The following is an 11,760-nucleotide window of genomic DNA, read 5'->3' on the forward strand; positions in this document are numbered from 1 at the left end:
TTTAGGAAAAGGTGACTTCCCCCCCTCCTCAGCCTCTTCTCTCTCTGACCCTCCAAATGATGGTTGCCACTCTTGTTTAAATGTTGCAACACCTAGCCGATCCCTCCTTATCATCTTCTGCTCCCCTACTATGTCCCCTGTTTTTGTTTTAAAAGATAAGCAATATTTGTGCTCTATTGTTTATTCTTCCCCAGAAGAGCAGCAATTTAACATTTTAAAAAATGCTAACAGCAGAATAGATGCTGTGGGAATAGAATAGTGGGAAGTAAGTCCCACTATGTTTGGGGTATACTAGCAGGAAAGTATGCATAGGATTGCAGCCAACTCATTAGAGGAGGATGATTGAGCAGGAGCAGAGGAGAATAATTCAGCAGGATTTCAGGAAGTGATTTAAGAAATTGGCAACAAAGCTCAAAGAACAAAGAGACACTAGACCACATTCAACATGCTTTCTTCTATTCCAAGCTCCATGGAAGTTCAGCAGAAGCATGTGCAGTATATGCGGGTCAGAAGTTCAGTAAGCCAGAAGTGCACAACACCACCACAACAAAATAAAATAAAGAAAACTTCAGTGGGAGGTATTTCAACCCACAGTGTTCTCTGATGCTTCACCTCCTAGTGTGGACAGAAAATTGTGGGATGTGCTAGGACAAGAACTGCTAGGTATAGACATTACTCCCTACGCAGCTCATTGCACAAGCTCATGGAGGAAAAAGTTCTCCATCTGGAAATTCCCCTTCTGGAAGTGACCCTCCAGAAAAGACTGGATCAGGAGAAAAATGATGCTTCCCAGTTAGGCGATCCAAAAGAACCCCATGGTCAATTGTGTTGAAAGCCAGTTCTCTATTTCCTGGGTCCTCTTGTCATTCAACTTCTCAATCAAGTATCTGTTGGGGGCACACGTACCCCAACATTAGACCCAGAGATACCAACCCAGAAGTATGTGGAATTCAGGCCTGTGTCTGCTTCCATTTTAGTAAGAAATGAATTAGTGCCTGGACTCAGGGTGAACTGACACCCAGGTCTCATGAACTGCTCTGTTTAGGAAGAGGCGATCCAGCATTGTACTGTGAAATGGGTACTCAAAGAAGCACAAACGCCAGGCCAGAACGATCCAAATGTTAAAATCTAACCCATTATCAGATAATGTCTGGAAGCACTGAGAAGCTGAGCTCTCACTTCCTCCTGCAAGGTCTATGTTAATCCTTGTCAGTGATTGCTCTGCTATGCCCAAAGGGGATACTCAATTGCTGTCTAGGGAAATTCCACTCTAGGTAAATGCACACAAAGAAAACACCTATAGACTTTAATTCTTACTTTACTAACACCTTCACACCTCATGGGATCAGGCCAGCAAATCTGGGACAAGAGAAGATGCCCATTTGCAGCTCAGAGATGCAGATTTGCTTTGGGCAAAGTCCCCTCAAGATAGCAGCTAACAGAAGATGAGATTAAGATCTCCCTGGACTAGGCTAATATCCTGACTAATCAAAAGACAATGTCCAGCAAGTAACAGCACTGTCACCTTTTTGGGGACCCAGGAAGGATAAGGATATTTTGAATAGACTCTATGGGGATCAAAGAAAGATACAACTATAAAGAATGAGGCTTACTGGGCAGAGAGCTAGCAGTCTTTTGCCTACACACAATCTTTTGCCTACAAGCAAGACTTACTCATGAGTAATCCAAGGGTTTGCTGCCCAAGCCGTGGGGCTAGAGGCAGGAACTCTTTCCAGAGAGAAGGGACTGTTTGTGACTTCTGCTACGCAGGGAGAAGTCAAGACTCCCCAGCCATGATATTCCCAAGCAATCTTGCCTAACAAGCATACTTGCTCAAGAGCCATCTCAGAGTTTGCTGCTAAGCCGCGGGGCAACAAGCAGGAACTCTGTCCATGGACAGGAACTGTCTGTGGCTTCTGCTGTGCAGTGAGAAGTCAAGACTTCCCCAGCCATGGTGCTCTGACTCTCAGCCTTGCTCTGAGCAAACTGCCTGCTTGATCATTGCTCTCAAGCTCCTGTCTCCAGCTACAGCCTCTCTCCTTCAGCTGAAAGCCCCACCGCTCTCAAGCCTCTGACCTTGGTAATATGCTGCTCCACAAGTCTTGGATCCCCCCCCTTTCCCCTTCTTCTCCATTTCCCCTCTTCCCTCTACTAATTCCTGATCTCCCCAACCCATGCCAGTCCTCAACCTTCCTTACCCACCCCCCTTTCCGCCTATATCTGAATTACAGTGGGTATAGGAAAGAATCACCCCCTTTGATAGACCTTAAATTCTGGTTCCCTTACATCCTGAAATGAAAACACAAAGAAAATTCCCTTCACTAGCTGTACTTATCCAATGCAACCTATAACATCCAACTGAAAAACATCACAATTACAGTCCAGAAAAAGTGTCAGAAACAAAAAACAAGAATTACTGAGATTAAAAAAGGATCACGCCCCCCCCCCCCCTGTCAATATTTTGTTGAACCACCTTTTGCTTTAATAACAGCCTTGAGTCTGTTGGGATACTTCTCTATCAACCTTGCACATCTAGACGGAGCAATATTTGCCCACTCCTCCATACAGAACTGTTCAAGTTCGGTCACATTGGATGGTAGGTGTTGGTGGACTGCTATCCTCCCTGGATCCGGTCGGCCCTCCAAACTGGATGGAAGAGCAAGGAGGAAACTGGTAAGAGAGGTTACCAAGAGGCCAATGGCCACTCTGAAGGAGTTAAAGGACTTCATGGCAAAGAGTGGTTGTTCTGTGCATGTGACAACAATTTCACGAGCGCTCCACAGATGTGGCTTGTTTGGGAGGGTCGCAAGGAGAAAGCCACTTCTCAAGAAAGGCCACATTAAAGCTCGTTTGAGCTTTGCCAGAAGGCACCTTGAAGATTCTGATGCCAAATGGAAAAAGGTCTTATGGTCAGATGAGACCAAGATTGAACTATTTGGCCTCAACACCAAACAGTACACCTGGTGTAAAACCAACGTAGCTCACCATCCACAACACACCATACCTACAGTGAAGCATGGAGGTGGCAGAATCCTGTTGTGGGGGTGTTTCTCTGCCTCTGGGACTGGGGCTCTCGTTAGGGTAGAAGAAAAAATGGATGGGGCAAAATACCGTCAGATTCTGGAAGAAAACCTGCTACCCTCTGCCAGACAGTTGAGGATGGGCAGAAGATTCACCTTTCAACATGACAACGATCCGAAGCACACAGCAAAATTGACCACACAGTGGCTGAAGGAGAAAAAAGTGAACGTCCTCATGTGGCCCAGTCAGAGCCCAGACCTAAATCCCATAGAAAATTTGTGGAGAGATTTGAAGATAGCAGTCCACCAACACCTACCATCCAATGTGACCGAACTTGAACAGTTCTGTATGGAGGAGTGGGCAAATATTGCTCCATCTAGATGTGCAAGGTTGATAGAGAAGTATCCCAACAGACTCAAGGCTGTTATTAAAGCAAAAGGTGGTTCAACAAAATATTGACATTGGGGGGTGATCCTTTTTCAATCTCAGTAATTCTTGTTTTTTGTTTCTGACACTTTTTCTGGACTGTAATTGTGATGTTTTTCAGTTGGATGTTATAGGTTGCATTGGATAAGTACAGCTGGTGAAGGGAATTTTCTTTGTGTTTTCATTTCAGGATGTAAGGGAACCAGAATTTAAGGTCTATCAAAGGGGGTGATTCTTTCCTATACCCACTGTATATTAGGCTCTAGGAAGATTTAATGCACACACATATGTTAGTTAGGAACACTGGGTGAATGTTGTTGCTGGCTATGGTTGAAATATTGTTAGTAATACTGATAGATTGTTCTGTTTTCTGCTCAGTTAGATTGATGTTGTTGTTCTTTTATACTCAATAAAGCCCATTGAATCATTTAGGATTGCTTTGATCTCCTTTCTTCCTTGTGCCCAGATCCTACATGGTCACCGTATAAAAGAACTGGTCACTTTGTGACACTGATGAAACAGGCCTAATTTTGTATGCCAGCTCATAAGCATATTTAGTATACAAATCAGGCCTGGTTCTCTACAAATCTCCCCAACTGCCTAGCATCCCTGCCTCTTTCCACGTTGTACAAACAGCACACAGTCCCTCTTGTCCCCTGGTTCTGCATGAGGTTTTACTTCCCTCACAGAACTTGCACTATTTGTCACTGTTGCACTATTACTGAAAATCCATCCCCCAAACAATTAGAATGTTCATGAACGTTCCATGACATCATGGCAGCACAGCTAATGCAGAGAAGAGAATACATATGTAACCCTGGTTTGTATAGTCCCTTAACTATAGAAAGAAAGAGCACTCGAAGTGGCATATGCTCATCTAAGTGGAGAATTCATTTCGTTTTTGTAGTTGTTATGAAGACCTAATCCACAGACCTATGTTGGAGATTTTGTCTGACTCCCTGACCTTTGTAGATCTTGAATAGCTTGGTTCAGGTGAGTTGAATGGTTGGAGATAAAGCAAGGGAGCGGGGGATGATAGAGTTCTTTTTTATGAGTCTTGAGTAGGCATATTTTAGCACACGTTTTTCTTTGACTGCAAATTTTTCCTTTTCACATTGAATCTTTGTGTTCTGTTTCCTGGAAAAAGGTGGAAGCGATGTCTCATTATTGCCAGTATAGAGACCAAGGATGAATGCTGACCACAACAACTACTGCATTATTCTTATTACAGAATATTTGCTGTAGCACATATGGGATTTCCAGGGAAAGAAATATACTGCATTTGTGATATAATTATGTGCATGCACGCACACACAGCATGTATGGTTTTTCTGAACCGTTTTTGAGTTTGTTTCATGGTCACTGACTGGAGTGATCTTGGCATTAAAAGAGAGGGAGATTGCATATGCTTGAAGGACATACACGAGATAAATTTATCCTAATAAATATTTGCGGTAACCAGGGAAGTGAAAGCAGTAAGTAATGCTATTATAGCACTAGGGATGTGCATAAAACCGGTTCTCCCGGTTCGGTTCGGGTCCGAACCGGACCGGGGTGGTTCGGTTTTGGTTTTGCCAGACCACCCCCCCGGTCCGGTTCGGTTTCAAACCGGTTCGGATCCGAACCGAACCGGTTCGGATCACAAAAAGTGGCTGGTTTTGAAGGGGACATTGTGTTCTACCTGCCACCCAAATTTCAAGTCGATTGGACCTTCCTCTGATTTTTTACAAATTTTTTTCAAAAAATAAATTTTTGCCCATAACTCACAATGTGGAGCCCTTAGGGGCAAAAAAGCTGGGGTGGGTGGTAGCCACCCATGGGTGTCCTCCACCTCAAAAATCCCAAGGCAATTGGTGGCTCCTAGTATTATTGGTGAATTTCTGAAGAAAATTTTTTTTCCCATTGGCTAGAATGGGGGTTCGGGGCTGCCCCAGACCCACCTCTGTGGGGTGGCAGCACCCCCAAAGTGGGTCCGGGGCCATGGCAAAAATGCCCTCAGTCCCTCCCAGCAATCCCCGTAGAGATAGGAGTGATGGTTCTGTTGTTTTTCTGAGGTATTCTGAGTGTAGATTCTATGATAGCTTATGAGATTTCCAATGAGACACCATGAATCCACTCTCATTTGCTATCACAGAATCCACACTCACTCAGAACACCTCAGAAAAACAACAGAACCATCACTCCTATCTCTACGGGGATTGCTGGGAGGGACTGAGGGCATTTTTGCCATGGCCCCGGACCCACTTTGGCGGTGCTGCCACCCCACAGAGGCGGGTCTGGGGCAGCCCCGAACCCCCATTCTAGCCAATGGAAAAAAAATTTTTCTTCAGAAATTCACCAATAATACTAGGAGCAACCCAACAATTGCCACCCCATCTTTTTGGCCCCTCTCTCTGGGCGCCCTAACACGTAACACCTAGTCAGTCCATCTTAATGCCTACCTACTACCACCACTCCTATCCAAGCAAGTAAGAGGAGGACACTCAGAGAGACAACACCCACTCTCTGATCTAACAAAAAGGCCACTGCTGTGCTGCCTGCCAGCACAGCAGCAGCAGCGGAGCAGCACACTAAGCACAAGAGCAGCACACACAGAGAAGAAGCAGGAGGCGGAGCAGCAGAGCAGCAGACCTGCCGCTCTGCATGATGGGTGACGTGATGCCCAAAGGAACCACCGCCTCACTCAGTGCCTGCCACTGACTAGGCCCGACAGACAGAAGCCAGCCAACCTGCTCTGCTCTGCTCTGATGCTCCCCATGGATGATGCACACACACCCTACATCTGCATCCCAATGACCAGACCAGACCAGACCAAGTGCGCAGAGTCAGCACAGGCCAGCAGCCACCAGCCCAGCAACAACAACAGCTACTACTGCTACCACCACAACCAGTGTTGCCGCTACAATAACATTCCCAGTCCAGTCACGCGCGCCACAGCCTGAGCCTAGCACACAGCCAACAGCTGCTGCCAGCCAGTGCCTGGCAAGCCCAGCCAACATGAGGAGGAGAGAGCTAACAAGTAGACGGCGCACGCACATCACCAACCCATCACGACGGCGCAACTGCAAGGGGAGAGGGCACAATTACAGGCAGGAGGAGGAGGAGGAGGAGGAGGAGGAGGCGGGCGAGGCAATCCTAGCACAGATTTGAAAGTTTAAAATCCACCAGGACATCTTCTAGAATCTAGACTTCTGTTTTTTCTACCACCAGCTGTAGTGTCTAGTTAGTCAGTGTGCTGTGCAGCTGAGCTGAGCTGAGCTGAGCTGCATGTGAGGAAGGGTGATTGTAGCTAGTTCTTTAGTTTCAGCAGACTGAGCATTGAGCATGGGCAGTGGCCTTGGGAAGCAACACAATTACACGACACTCACCTGCTGCTGCTGGTTCTAGAAGTTGCCTCTTCTCGTCTTCACCTCTTCGTGTGTGTGTGTGTGTGTGTGCAGTGAGTGCATGCCTTTTGCCTTGCTGGAAAGAAATGCTTCTCTGGTCCACCACCACATATCTGCTCAAGGACACAGAGGCCCAAGGCAGAGGTGGTGGCACCAGTGTGAGTGCATGTGTGCTGGTGGTGTTTGCCACCACAGGTGTTTTGTGTGTGTATGTGTGCGCTGCTAGCTAGGAGGGGGGAGGGAGGCAGGGAGGGAGGCAGGGAGGCAGGGGGGAGGAAAGGGGAGGGGGAGAGGGATGTAGAGGGGATTGAAGGGGGGAGGGTCCGGCTCAGAGTTGGTCAGCCACATATTTGTGCACACACGTGCTCACGTGTGTGCTTCGGTGGGAGAGACCAGACTCTCATCATCTGCCAGACCGGGGTTGGGGGCAGGTGAGGCGGTGGTGGGCTGGGAGGGAGGGAGGATGGAAGGTGGTGAAGAGGAAGGGGAGAGGATGAGAGGGGAAGGATGGAGGGAGGCATGGGGGGGAGGAAAAAAAACATGTAGACAGACACACACCACACTACACACAGAAAGCATCCACACACAGAGACAGTGCTAGGCATCCATTCACACAGACAGACAGACAGACAGACAGACAGACACACAACAGGAAGAGACAGACTGAGCCTGCACCACACACACACACACAGACCCAATTCCCCCCCTGCACAGTTATCAATCAATATGTTGTGTTGGCAGCCAGTTCATTGCTATTCTGATGGTTTTGGGTTTTTTGCCATCAGCCAACATCAACAGTGACCACAATCAAGATGAACATAAGATGATAATAATTCATTCGTTTCATTTCAAAAAATCACCCAATCATCTTCTCCATGTAAACCAAGCCCCCCACACATGATTTCTGGTGACATTTTCAATAAAATCAATTCATTTGGCATTCATCATTTTGTTCTCCCTTTGTCACCTTTTTTTCTTTCTTTTGCATAATTTTGAGGCTTGATTTTGACATGGGGTTTTTAAAGAAAAAATTATTTACATGTTTATTTACATACAGTATTTACATATCTACACTGCATTTTTGAACGTATACCCGCCGCTGCCGCTAAGTCTAGTACTCCGTGGGCTGTGCTACTTTGGGGGGGTGTGCCGTGCCCACGCCAGGTCCCCAAATGCTGACAGGTGGATAGATAAAGGGCCTGTGCTGGTCAGCATTGGGTTTCTTTTTAGGTGGGCGTGGGCATTGTAAACATCTGGCCAGTCGCAGCACTACAACTACTACTACAACTGCATCTCTGTGTGGGCACACTACACGCTGCGACTGGCTGGCACGGCTCAGCATCTGTCACGTCAGCTCAGCTAGAGGTGGAAGGGGGGAGGGTAGGGATAAGCACAGAGTTCGAGCCAGGCAGGTGACCAACCATGGGGCAACCCACGGTAATCACTCGCCCGTCTCAAACTGCAGCTTGGGGTAGCCCAACAGGGGGAGGTTCACCTTAAGGAAGACCAGCTGCTCCACCAGACCAGGGTCCAAGCGGGAGCGAGAGGGTGTCACCACGTCCCCGGCACGTGAAAACACCCGCTCGCTCTGGACACTGGTTGGGGGGCAGGAGAGGAGGCGCACAGCCACCACCGCCAGGTCCGGCCAGACTTGGCGGCGGCTCGCCCAGAACTGTGCGCAGTCCACGCCGTCTCCCTCCACAGGCTCCTCCAAGTACTGCGCAACGCATTGCTCAGCACTGGAGGGGGGCCTGGCAGGTCGAGCCTCCCGCATACCAGGCATGGCGCCATAGCAGAACCGCTGAAACCACTGGGCGGATCTCGAGTCGGTAGCAAATGGCTGCTGCGATGGCGCCGCCTGGGATGCCGCGCTGCTGGACTGGGAAGAGGGAGGGGAAGGGGAAGCTGACGCCGGCTGGCCGCCCATGCTGCTGCTGGGTGCGGGTTGGGCCGCGAGGGCTGCCCCCGCACCACTACCAACACCCTGGTCTCTGCGGGCCCTAGCGGCCTCCTCCTCCCTAACCTTCTCGACCAGGATGCCCTTCCACCTGGGCAAGTCGTCGGCACTCACGGCATTGCCCTTGAGGGCTGGGTGACAGAGACAAGCGAGGACATACTCCTCCCTGTCTCCCAGCACATCAACGAGCCGCTTGTCAACCCCAGACCTCAGCCTCCCAGCCAGAGCACGACCCTCTGGCGTGGTCAGAGAGATATGGAGTCCACCCATCAGCTTCTCGAGACCAAGAGCTGTGGGCAGCGCCTGGCTCAAGGGAGTGGTGTCGCCACACAAGCCCTTCGTGGCAAGCTGGAAGGGCTCGAGTGCCGACACCGCCTCGGACATCTGCTTCCACTCTGCGTTCGAGAAGTCGCAGACATCCAAGGACTCGTCCCTCGCCAGGGCGACAAGGGCTCTCTCCTGCTCCAACAGGCGCTGGAACAGGAGGAAGGTGGAGTTCCACCGCGTCTCCACATCCGTAGGGATGAGATGGCGAGGAAGGCCAAGGTCATCCTGCTTCTGGCGAAGCAGTCTCCTGGACTTCTCGCTGCGGTGGAAGTGGGCGGCCAGCTTGCGGGACTTATCCACAAGCGTAGCCGTGGCAGCAACAGCACCTGCGATGGGGCGGGCCCCCTTCTCCTGGGACGCCCTCAGCTCCTTAAGGCCAAGGGCGTCCCTGACGGTCAGATGGAGCGTGTGTGCCATACACCGTATGTTCACACAGTCCATGACTGTCTCGACAGCGGCGGTAACGTTGGCTCCATTGTCGGTGACAATGAAGCCGCGGGAGAGGTGTGGACACCCGCCAATCCACTCCTCTATCTGGCGGTCGAGTACGGCCGCCACCTCCTCCGCGGTGTGCCTCGTGTCCATCGTCTCCACGTGCAGGACGGCCCACCTGTGCCGTAGTGCATCGGGAGCCGCGCCGGACCCGGAAGCATCGCCCGCGGAGGTCCCCTCACTCTCCGGTCCCCACCAGTGGGCAGTGAGGGCCAGGAAAGAAGCGTGCATCCCACTGACACTGGTCCAGAGGTCAGTCGTGAAATGCACGCTTGTCCCGGCCGGAGCTGCACGCAGCTCGGCCGACACGAGCTCCCTGCACCGGCGGTACAGGGAGGGGACCACGTTCCGGCTGAACGTCGTCCTTGAGGGGATGACGTATTCGGGAGCCAGGTATTGGAGAATACGGCGGAAGCCGTTGTTCTCGACCACCTGAAACGGCTGGTCATCGGTGGAAATCATCTCCCCTATGAGGCGGGTGAGGTGATGATGGTCCACGCGAACAATACGCTGGCTGCCCGAGGACTGCGTCCACCGCTGGACAGGCAGTGTAGCCTGCCTGCTGGCTGGCACACTGCCGCTGCCCGCCCTAGTGGCAGATGCACAAGGCGCACTAGCGCTGCCAGCCTGTCCCCTGAGACCTGGGTGGTGACGCTCTAGGTGTCTCCACATAGGCGTCGTACCCAGGTGCGCAGGGTCCCTTCCACGGCTGACAAGCATCCTGCAGTGGACACAGCGGGCGTGGAATGGGGCATCTTGAGGGACCTCAAAATGCACCCATGCACCACTGCCCTTGGCCTCCTGCGCCCTGGGCGCCGTCCTAGGCCGTTTCTCGCAGGGTGGCTGCAGTCCTAGGGGGGGGGCGGCCGCCGCTGCCTGCCCACTGCTGCCACCCAACCCGCCCCTTCCGCCCTCCACAGCGGAGGAAGGGCCCGGCTCAACTGGCATCGGAGAGGCAGGCCTCTCCTCCACCACCTCGCCAGACCGCTCCCCACCAGAGTGTCGGGCTTCACGAGGGGGGGCCCCACTGAGCGGCGAAAGGATAGGGGGAAGGGGCCCCAGAGGGAGGGAGAACCTGGCTGCATCGCTGCCAGCCGCACGGTCCTCACCGCCCTCTACCTGCTCTTCCAACTCCACAGTCTCCTCCACCTCAACAACTGGCGGTAGCTCAGCAGCACCTGGTGCCGCCGGCGAGGAGGGACCCGCCACAGCCCTAACAGTGCCTCTGCCTCTGCCGCGATTGGCGGCAGCAGGCGTGGGGAACTGAATCCTGCGCACCAAAGATGGGGCCGGAGCAAAGAATTCTCCAATGGGGAGAACTGGGGTGTCCTCAGGCTCCCCGCGTCCTCTCCCTCCCCGTGCCGCAGGCGCACCCCGCACCTGGCCTCTCCCACCTCTGCCTGCCAGCCTTGAGCGAGCCCTGCCCGCCACACGGCGCTCAGACATGCTGCTAGGTCAGAAGGAGGGAGACTTTAGGAGGAAGGCCAGACAGGGTCAAAAAAATAATTTGGAGGGGCTTAGGGGCCAAAAAAAAGGCAGCTGATTTGGAGGCGGCGGGGGGGAAGTTTGTTTTCAAAAAAGGAAGCCAATTGGGGGGAAAGGAAGACTTTTTGATATGGGGGGGGAAGCCAATCGAAGTGAGGGGGAGGGTGTCCTTTTTGAATTTGGGAGTCAACCACCAAGCCAATTGGGGAGATGGGTCTGGGAGGGGTTTTTTTTAGAAAAATTGGGGGTTAAAGGGTGGAACCCCGGTGTGGGAGGGTGGCACGGGCAGTTGGGTGGAGTAGTTGTGGTGTGGGTGGCAAGTTTTTAGCTTTTTTTGGGGGGGAGAGTGGATGGGGGGAGGGCACAGCACCTACCGGGGGTGGGGGAGGGATGCAGTCAACGCTTGGGAACCTGCAGATCAAAGGAGGAAACCCTTATTTAGTGAACTGGAACACAAAGTGTGGGTTCTGGGGGGTGGTTCTCAAGTAATGCTCCTGTGGGGGGAGCATCAAACTCAATGCAGCCTATTTAGTGACTCTAAATTGCACACAACCAAAACCAGAACCCAGTCACACCAACACAGAGGTTGAACCCACCCACTCTGTGACTCTGCCTGCCCAATGCCATGGCAAGCAAGCAGCAGCAAACACTTGATGGCAGCCTCAT

The sequence above is a fragment of the Hemicordylus capensis genome, chromosome 1 (assembly GCF_027244095.1).
Source record: "Hemicordylus capensis ecotype Gifberg chromosome 1, rHemCap1.1.pri, whole genome shotgun sequence".
NCBI lineage: Eukaryota > Metazoa > Chordata > Lepidosauria > Squamata > Cordylidae > Hemicordylus > Hemicordylus capensis.